This window comes from Dermacentor andersoni, chromosome 7 (assembly GCF_023375885.2).
Source record: "Dermacentor andersoni chromosome 7, qqDerAnde1_hic_scaffold, whole genome shotgun sequence".
Lineage (NCBI taxonomy): Eukaryota > Metazoa > Arthropoda > Arachnida > Ixodida > Ixodidae > Dermacentor > Dermacentor andersoni.
In genome coordinates this window covers 92,771,471-92,780,976 of record NC_092820.1, presented here as the reverse complement: position 1 = coordinate 92,780,976, position 9,506 = coordinate 92,771,471, and the positions used below count along the sequence as shown (strand labels likewise).

Below are 9,506 nucleotides of genomic sequence, written 5' to 3'. Positions count from 1 at the left end.
AACCAAATATTTTCCATGCCTCAACCATAAGCGTTTAAGATGAGGTTAATAGTTAGTGTGCAAGAAGCGCGTGCCTAAGAAAACCATGCCGACACGCGGTACCAGCTAGGCAGCGTGCGTACATAAGTATAAACGCGCGGCGAGGGAGCTGGGTATGCGGTACGCGCTAGGCGACCGGCGTAACTGCTTTGAAATAGACAACAACCTACATGTCGGCGAACCATTCTGCATTGCATATTAAGCTGCGCCGAAGACTGACACTACAACGACAGCAAATTTAAGTTACAGCACACACGAAACGCGCCAAACGTTCAGTGAAATCAACAGGATGCCGCTACACTCACATAAAAGCGAGCGCCGTCCGCTCCGTTGTCTCTTTAGGAGACATAGACAGATGAAAAGAGGGTTAAATGTGTGAAGCCGCCAACTGAGAAATGAAATCTTTATCACTGTCCAAACATGAAATGCTTCCACCATCACACCAATAACATCACTGGCACCTCTGACATTTATTTCTGTAAGTCATTGCTTGTTTTCATTCTTTTATTCATTTTTGCTTGTGCCTCTAAGTGCCTCTTTCTAAGATGGCGGAAGCGAGCAAGCATCAGCCACACTGGAGTGCGGCCATCCACGGCGCTATCATCTCTCCTCCTCGGTCCAATCGAGATAGCTCGAGTTGCACGCTGGGAAGATCTTAAGCGGGAGCGGGAGGCCAGGCCCCGCACACTCTCAAGTTCAACAAATGGCCACAGAGGGCGAAAAAATCGACCGCGCGCTGCTGCTAATAAAACTAGCATAGTAATATCACTTCGGGATGCTTACGTTAGTTTGAACATTTTCCGCTGGAGGCGCCGTAATAAGCGCAATTTTTTTTTTGCAAACTTTCGCCTACAATTACCGAAGCACGTTTATTACATGAAAAAGAGGTCGAAATTATCATTGCTAAATTGATATTGTATTCTTTGTAAGTAAGTTTATTGTTTCTTTGTCATTATAAACGCAAATAGCGTTCAGCATCATCGATCTTTCACGTGACCTCTGGCCTGGATTTAAAATTTTTACCGGTATTTTCGAGTGCATGGCGGCACGGATTCATTCGTTCGTGCGCTCAGGCTGGTTGCTTCTTTTTCGCTAAAACTAGTTTATTGCGCTTCGATGTCACGCGTTATTTAACCTGGGGTGAAGTGACGTGTTTGCAAGCGGACATGCAAGCCCGAAAGTTGGGTATCGGTCGTGAGCCATTCGGAACACGTCTGCATCGAAACGGGAGCTGGATTCTGGTGCGGCTGACAACGGCAATAACGGTGAGTCGTTTAACACCGCTGCTTGAATCGTTATATAATATTCGGCTCATTAACTTACAGGCGGAGACAAGTTAACGAACTAGATCCTGCACAGCATATGGCAGCCGGGATCCTCCGTTGCTGTTTCCTAAGTAAACCGTTACTTGCGAGGCTGTCGTTATACACACACAAATCAGGAAAGAAAGAGCGATATCGGAACGCGCGCCTCATTTTTAATCTTATTGTAGCCGTGGCCATAGGTGACTGGGTAGCCTTAACAATATACATATAAAACTTATTTTCGAGTCCGCCGGCAACTTTTTTCGTCCACAAAATCGAATAATCCTTTGGTAAAATGATGTGAAAGTACAGAATTTAATGTATTAAACAGTTGCAAGCGTGGTAATTCACTCATATTTCGTACTTGTTGGTTCCAAATGTTCTTGCTGTTCACTTTGGTTTACCGTAGGGCATTTTTGCAGTAGTGCAGCAGTGCATCACGTTCGTGCAGAAAAATAATGCATCACTTCTAATAGCTTCATGACTTTCATGTATTTGCTTGTGGAACCAGCAGTGTATTCTCTTCCAGTGTATAAATGAACGCACAAATGTTCTCATTTGTGATCTTAATAATACTTAAACTGTTTACATGCATTGTATAGTTAGGCAGGCATAAATTTATGGACAATAGCAATATTTATTTAACATGCTGCTTAAGTGCCCTAGAACAGACAGGGTATATTTGTATGTGTTCTGTAGTCGCAAACCATTACAATATATATGTCACACCTTTTTGCATTTCATATTGCAAAATTGTGCTTTTTTCAATTTCTGATTCAGTCAAAATTTCTGTTCCAGACATGCAGTAATGAGGATGGCACCAGTATAAAGCAACACACTCCACACACTAAACAGAAGCTGCTGCCTGCTACAACAAGGCCATTGTGTGGACATTGGCTGCTACTACAAGGTAAACAACATGTGGTTCAGAAATAAGTATGCCTGATATATGCTGTATTGTCTTGCTAGTCTTGAGATACATGTCGTTTGTTTGCAGCAGAAATGAATGTTTGCTCATGTTTATGGTTCAGTATAATTGGTTCGAACATAAAAGAAAACACACATGAGTTTGGCTAATCTGTGCTGTATCTCATGTGTCACCGTTCTGCCCCAACAGAGTCCATGCCAAGCATACCTTGGTCATCACAGGAGCTCCTATCCACACCAACAGAAAGGGGCTGGAGCTGAATTTGCAAGGCTTTTACACCACGAACAAAGAAGCGCATGCAGAAGAATTTACATGAGATATCAAGTCTGCAGAGCACTGTGTCAAGACTGAAAAGAGCTTCAGCCACCATTCCACCAGCGCGGACAAATTGGCTGAGTCATCCAGGTAACTCAAAAAGGACTTTATGGAAATTCTTCGTCTCCAGATGTGCCTGCAACGTCTGATCAAGCACGGACGAAGCTGGCCAAAAGAGTTCCATCAGTTTGCCCTTAATCAGCTTCCTGGCCATGTCAATTCCATTTGTGCCAAGTGTAATTTTTCTTCTATAAATGCAAGCTTTTTCATTGTCCATTCTTGTTAGAGATCATTCATCCTCATCCAAACATAAAGGTCAACCGATTCTTCGCTGATACTTAATACCAGTCACTGTCTAGTAGCATAACATATTTGTAGCAGTACCTTTTAATGCATGTTGTCATGCACAATTCCTCTCCTGAAATAGCTGATGCAACATCGACATGTTTCTTGCATTAACCTACGCACTGTTTGCTATGCACCATTTTACTTTTCTTGATGTTTTTGGCCTTCAGTGCTTGCAGAGCAGGGTGGCTTCTCTCTTGAATGCAAGCTTTCTCATTTTCCATATTCCTAGTCTCGTTGATGGTTGCTCTTCTTCCTCGATAGCCTGGGTCTTTGCGCAAGCTACACTGAATGATAGATTGCAGAATCTGGTTTTGCTGCCCCACTTGGTTGTGGTCGCCGTGTTCATTTCTCGGATGTGGGGGCCTGCTCAGTTACATTGGTAAGCAGTCTCTCGAGGTAAACATTTGCTCCTGCAGTCCGCACAGCGGCATAGACTCCCAATTTACACACCATGATTCGTGCTCCCCGTTCAGCCTTTCCTGCTGCAGCCATGTGCAAATTGTGCCTGCGGCCTTTCTCAGTCGCAATTAAGCACGAACGGAGACAAGCATACGTGCTTACATGGTCCAACGTGTTTGAAGTTCATAGCCACATGGGTGGAAAGGCCCGCATAAATGGCTGCCGAAGGTGATGCCCACGAAAGCGACTTGTCCATATTGAGACAAAGTGGGACGCCAAATGTGAGCCACACATTAGTGGCCCTCGACAGAAAAGAAACATGCAGGTTGAAAGGAGTTAACGCTAAAATGCCGGATAGTCCATTTCGCTGTGTTGGTTGTGGCAGCAGATGCCTGCATCACCTGATTTCTTCGCAATGGAAGTTGCTCATCTTCAACGGCAACTGTCGGTTCAAACAGGTGCGACGCTCTGTCCAATCTGTTTGTACTGCTGTTTGCCGCTCGTTACCAGACCACCACATGCGACGAAGGCAAGCATTATGCCTGTAAGTAGGCGGCTGAATGTATCCTAAGAGACCCGTGTATGTGAATGCTCACTGTTGCCATATGGTTTGTAGCCAATGTATAACGTATTCTCTGAACACTATGTGGTGAATGACTGCCGTTTATTTTTGCTGTTATCTCACTTGGTTACGGTTGCCGTATTATGCTTATCGGATGTGGGGGCCTGGTCAGTTGCATTGGAAAACAGTCTCTCGAGGTAAGCATTTGCTCCTGCAGCCCGCACAGCGGCATAGACTCCCAATTTACACACCAAGATTCGTGCTCCCCGTTCAGCCTTTCCTGCTGCAGCCATGTGCAAATTGTGCCTGCGGCCTTTCTCAGTCGCAATTAAGCACGAACGGAGACAAGCATACGTGCTTACATGGTCCAACGTGTTTAAGTTCATAGCCACATGGGTGGAAAGGCCCGCATAAATGGCTGCCGAAGGTGATGCCCACGAAAGCGACTTGTCCATATTGAGACAAAGTGGGACGCCAAATGTGAGCCACACATTAGTGGCCCTCGACAGAAAAGAAACATGCAGGTTGGAAAGGAGTTAACGCTAAAATGCCGGATAGTCCATTTCGCTGTGTTGGTTGTGGCAGCAGATGCCTGCATCACCTGATTTCTTCGCAATGGAAGTTGCTCATCTTCAACGGCAACTGTCGGTTCAAACAGGTGCGACGCTCTGTCCAATCTGTTTGTACTGCTGTTTGTCGCTCGTTACCAGACCACCACATGCGACGAAGGCAAGCATTATGCCTGTAAGTAGGCGGCTGAATGTATCCTAAGAGACCCGTGTATGTGAATGCTCACTGTTGCCATATGGTTTGTAGCCAATGTATAACGTATTCTCTGAACACTATGTGGTGAATGATTGCCGTTTATTTTTACTGTTATCTCACTTGGTTACGGTCGCCGTGTTATGCTTATCGGATGTGGCGGCCTGGTCAGTTGCACTGGAAAGCAGTTTCTCGAAGTAAGCATTTGCTCCTGCAATCTGCACAGCGACATAGACTCCCAATTTACACACCGCGATTCGTGCTCCCCGTTCACGTTCAGCCTTTCCTGCTGCAGCCATGGGCAAATTGTGCCTGTTGCCTTTCTCGGCCGCGATTAAGCACGAACGGAGACCGGCATACGTGCTTACATGGTCCGACGTGTGTGAAGTTGGGTGCAAAGGCCCGCAAAAGTGGCTGATGAAGGGGATGCCCACGAAAGCGACTTGTCCATATTGAGACAATGTGGGACACCAAGTGCGAGCCACACATTAGCGGCCTCCGAAAGAAAAGTAACGTGCAGGTTGTAAAGGAGTTAAGGCTAAAATGCCGGGTAGTCCATGTCGCTGTGTTGGCTGCGGCAGCAGATGCCTGGTTCACCCGATTGTTTCGCAGTGCAAGTTGCTCATCTTTAACGGCGACTGCCGCTGCAAACAGGCGGGACACTGACCAATCTGCATGAGCCGCTGGTTGTCGCTCGTTACTAGACCGCCATGTGTGACGACGACGGTGAGCCGTTTACGAGCTCGCGTCAAAGATTCCATTGTATCTCGACATACAAATTTTATTTCTGCTATTGCACGAGAATGTACATACACTGCTTGTCTTCTGCCAATAAAGTCGCACGTTCTGTTCACTCACTTGTGGCTTGTTTGTATGGGCGTCAGTAGAGGCTCTTTGGTCTCCTGGCAATTAGAACGCACCGGCTACGCGGCAGCCGAGGCGGGTACGGCGCGTACGAGCGGATACAAGCGTTACAGTGGCTAGAACGTACACGAGCGGATACAAGCGGCCATATTGAATAATGCTCTAAAAAAAATGCGCATTTCCGCTTCCTGTTTTAGCAACGTCATCTGGCGTCCACCTAGGTAAGTTCCATGCGCTGCCGCTGCTTATTTTCGAACCACTGCGGAAGGTACAGTTTCCCTTCTCTAAAGTTGTTCTTTATTCTATGGGGAGGCTCGGAGCCGGCGGGAGTGGTTAGCGCGCTGTCGTCCTGTCGTTGTTGTAGTTGTCGTTCTGAGACGGCCGTTATATATTTGACTTGTTTGGATACCATCCGATCACCATTGTGTGCTGCCACCACTTGTAGCCTGCAATAGTTATTACCGCTTCTACTGGGAACTCGCGCCATCCGCTGCACCCTCATGCCTTTGTGCAGCAGAGTCCTTTTCGGTGTGTTGCGCGGTCGCTGCAACGAGCCGGGTTGTGAGTGCAAGCGATACACTATTCTGCGCCTGTCGGAAAGTGACAACCTGGTGAGGTGTGACTATTGTGACCACGTCCCAAATGCACACGGATAAATCTGGGTAAGCAGAACTTTTGCTTTTAATTATTTTTAGGTGGATAGTACGTGAATTCTTTATAGTTCGCAATTCAACATTTGACATAGTGCATGCTCTCGCTGCGCGTAAGTGTTTCTGAAAAAAGTTATTGTTGATATATTTGCTTCTTTAAGCTCTTCGATTTACATTGAGCTAAATTCGATGTTGTCATGTTGACATTTTGTGCAAATATTAGATTACACCTCTCTAAAATATTGAGATTGTCGGCGGGATGAGTTGTGTCAGGGCAACTAAATGACCTCAACAATACGTTTCTTGTACTGGCACCGTGCTTTGGGCTGACGTAGTTGATAGAAATCGTTCAGTATTTTACAACTCGCCTCGCGCACCCTCCGTTAGCCATGCTGTGGTGGTGCGTGACTGCCCGCGCCCTGGCCTGGAGGTAATCTCCGGTGTGTGCAGAAGTCGGGCAAGCCGAGGCGGCTCGTGGTTGCCTTTCCGCTTTCTTTCGGTGCGCGTAGTGCTGGAGGTCGCGTAATCTCAAAAGTTCGGAGACACGTTGAAGGGAGCAACAAAACAAACGTTCGCTCCCCTCTGCGTTCTTCAAGCCAACTTGATAGCGATTGTTCGCGGTCGTCAAATGAGATATGTTCATTTATGCCTGTGCTCGCGTGACACCATGGTTATTAGTAAGCTAATGATTACTGTTACGGCAGGTAAAACTACGTACCTTAGTTTGAGTAGTGGTCTAATGCTTTGCTATCGCTATTAGTGCTTCGCGTTTTGGGTGAAAATACGTGTTTTTTCTATTTTCTTTTAGTCAAACTGGCCAATAATTTAACATGGGAATCAGTGGTTAGCATTGACTAACTGCGAAGAATGCACAATTCTCTTTTTACCGCAACGTCACCCCTTCTCTTACAACTTGCATTCAAATTTCGCACAATTATGTATAATTATATACAGCGTTGTTCCGGAGAATACATGTTGTATAGCTGTCGCACGAATTTCGCTTACGTACGCGTTCTTTTTTTTCGCCTAGAGCTCTGCAATGCGCTCTGCATTGCTTTGTGAACACTAATGATGTTCTTTCGTTGCGTCTATAATTTCAGAAATGAAAAATACAGCCGAGGCAAAGGCGCAATGCAATGTGCCAGGCACCGTGTCCGAGGCCTCAGTGTCAGATGAAACCGTGGAAGCTTGCACATCTAGTCTCTCCTCAGTACAATATGGTTAGTATAAAGTGGAATGTTAGCCAAAGCTTTTTTGATTGCCTAGTGTATCAAATATTTTAAAGCGAAGCTTTCTTTGCCACTTTCCTCGGCTTTTCCACTGTTGCTGCTGTCGCTGACCTGCACGCGGCGTCGGGGAGTGGTTGAGTACGTAATGTATATAATGTACGCAATGTACGAGAAATTACATTGTACGTGTACATAGTAGGGACGCGGGAGTGGCGTCTGTGAGCCCTTTCCAGCAAGAGCGGCGCGGGCGTCGCCACAATGCCCTCTGGAGCTCTTTAGTCGTCACAATGTCCTCTGGAACTCCTCGGTCATCGACACAATTGCCTCTGAAGCGCTGTAATTACGCGTTAGCCTGCGGTATAAGCGTTGTAGAAGCTGCAGCGCTTTTGTACTCACGTGCAAATTTCCAGAGGGGAGATAGTCAATGGAAAGATAATACAGAGAATGCGTAAAGCCAACGCCCTGACCAAACGGATGAATATTAGCTGATATTCGCTCGTGGCGCCTTGCATACATAGTATGATCGCGGAAGAAGGGAAAGACGCCACCAGAAAGCATGCTTCATTTGGGGTCGCTACTTCAGAGACGTTGCTACTAGACATGGCAACAGTTGCAGGGAAACTGTAAAAATGTTAGTTTAAGAATGAAACGGCACGTTTCTGCTATTTCTGAAAAATAAACACCCTGCAAGTTTGTACATGATGACAACTGATGCAGGCGTGCAGACGCAAAGCTGCGCTCAGTACCGCAGCGTCAAGACGACAACGCGCAAGCGGCTGTCGAGCAAATAAACATTTCAGCCACGATGCCATGCGCTCGTGTGAAGAATGGCAGTGCTAAATTCCTTGCAGCATACGAACAATGGCGCACAACAATGCCTCGAGCAAACACGCCTCGCTGTTTGGTGTACTACGTAGGCAAACACAAGTGGTGCACGTAAGGTGACATTTAACATCGCATCACGACTGTCGTAGGCCGTCAACATCACCGCCAAATATTGCCACTGAACGCAAACAGCACAGAAAGCTTTGCTTACATCGATTCCCACAGTGCGTGGGATCTATATATATTCTTTTCCTTTTTTTGCTTTAGAGAAGACTGTCCCAGTAGGTGCCTCCATAGAAAATGAATCGGCCTGCATGCCTGTGCAAGAATCACAGCCTGGCTGCTCTAAAGGTAAATGCATAGCGCATACAGGAAAGAATTGGTTTCATTGGGTGCTTTGTTATCACTTGTTTGTTTCAGACTCCGCACCGTGGCCCCATGTGGAAGAGCCCCCACTTGACAGCCCAGTGGTTGCCATGGAGAAAGATAATTTGCTAGTTCATAAGGAAGACATCTCAAATGTAACAATGCTAAATATTACATTCATTTGTAAACTTTTCACATATCGTCCAGAAAGCTCTCTGCATTCACTTTGTGATTACTTGTGCTCACATCTGTGTTCCTGTTCAGTACTTATATTGTAGCATCATCATTTGTATTGGTCAGTGGTGCGAGTCGAGCGGAGCATCACTACACGATTTAATGTTGTCGCCTTAGATTTTCTTCCCATGAAATAATACTAAGAATGGAGGCATTGCTCATACTTTATATGCGCTTAAATTGAGGTATGGTAGTATTTTGGTGCTATTTTTTATTCACTCCTTTCGTTTAACTAGACTGCACGATAATTAACACATGATGGCACAGAATGTAGAGAAGGAACAAATTAATGAAATTAGATGAAATCGTTAAATTATATTTCACAATTTAATTTAAATGTGATTTACCGCATTTGAAAGTTAATAAAGATGAGGTAAGCAAAAACCGTAAGAGACATCCTGCCGGACGGAACGTGCACACAGCCAGCTCATGAAGTGTGCGATGCTGCACCAATTTACCTGGTGAAATCTCGTTAATGCGTATCTAGTGGGAACAGGGCATAATTACGCGCTGAACGGTAGTATCCTTTAGTGAGATTTCAGTTGTATATAGTTCAGCAAACAAACGAAAATTAGTATTATACTGATTACTTTCAGTAAAATAACATGTCATTGCTTTTTCCTGCATGCTTACTATAATTAGAGCTAAAGGTGAGCCAGTTCTAATTTTCCTTGATGTAGA

The 9,506-nt window shown here is 45.6% G+C and overlaps 1 long non-coding RNA gene across 1 annotated transcript; it reads left to right on the top strand.

Annotated features, from left to right (window-relative positions):
• Nucleotides 1-939: 939 nt before the first annotated feature.
• Nucleotides 940-5,514, top strand: LOC129385702 (uncharacterized). Its single transcript, XR_008613210.2, has 3 exons — nt 940-1,304; nt 2,142-2,253; nt 2,461-5,514. It is a non-coding gene; the product is annotated as an uncharacterized lncRNA (long non-coding RNA).
• Nucleotides 5,515-9,506: the final 3,992 nt, after the last annotated feature.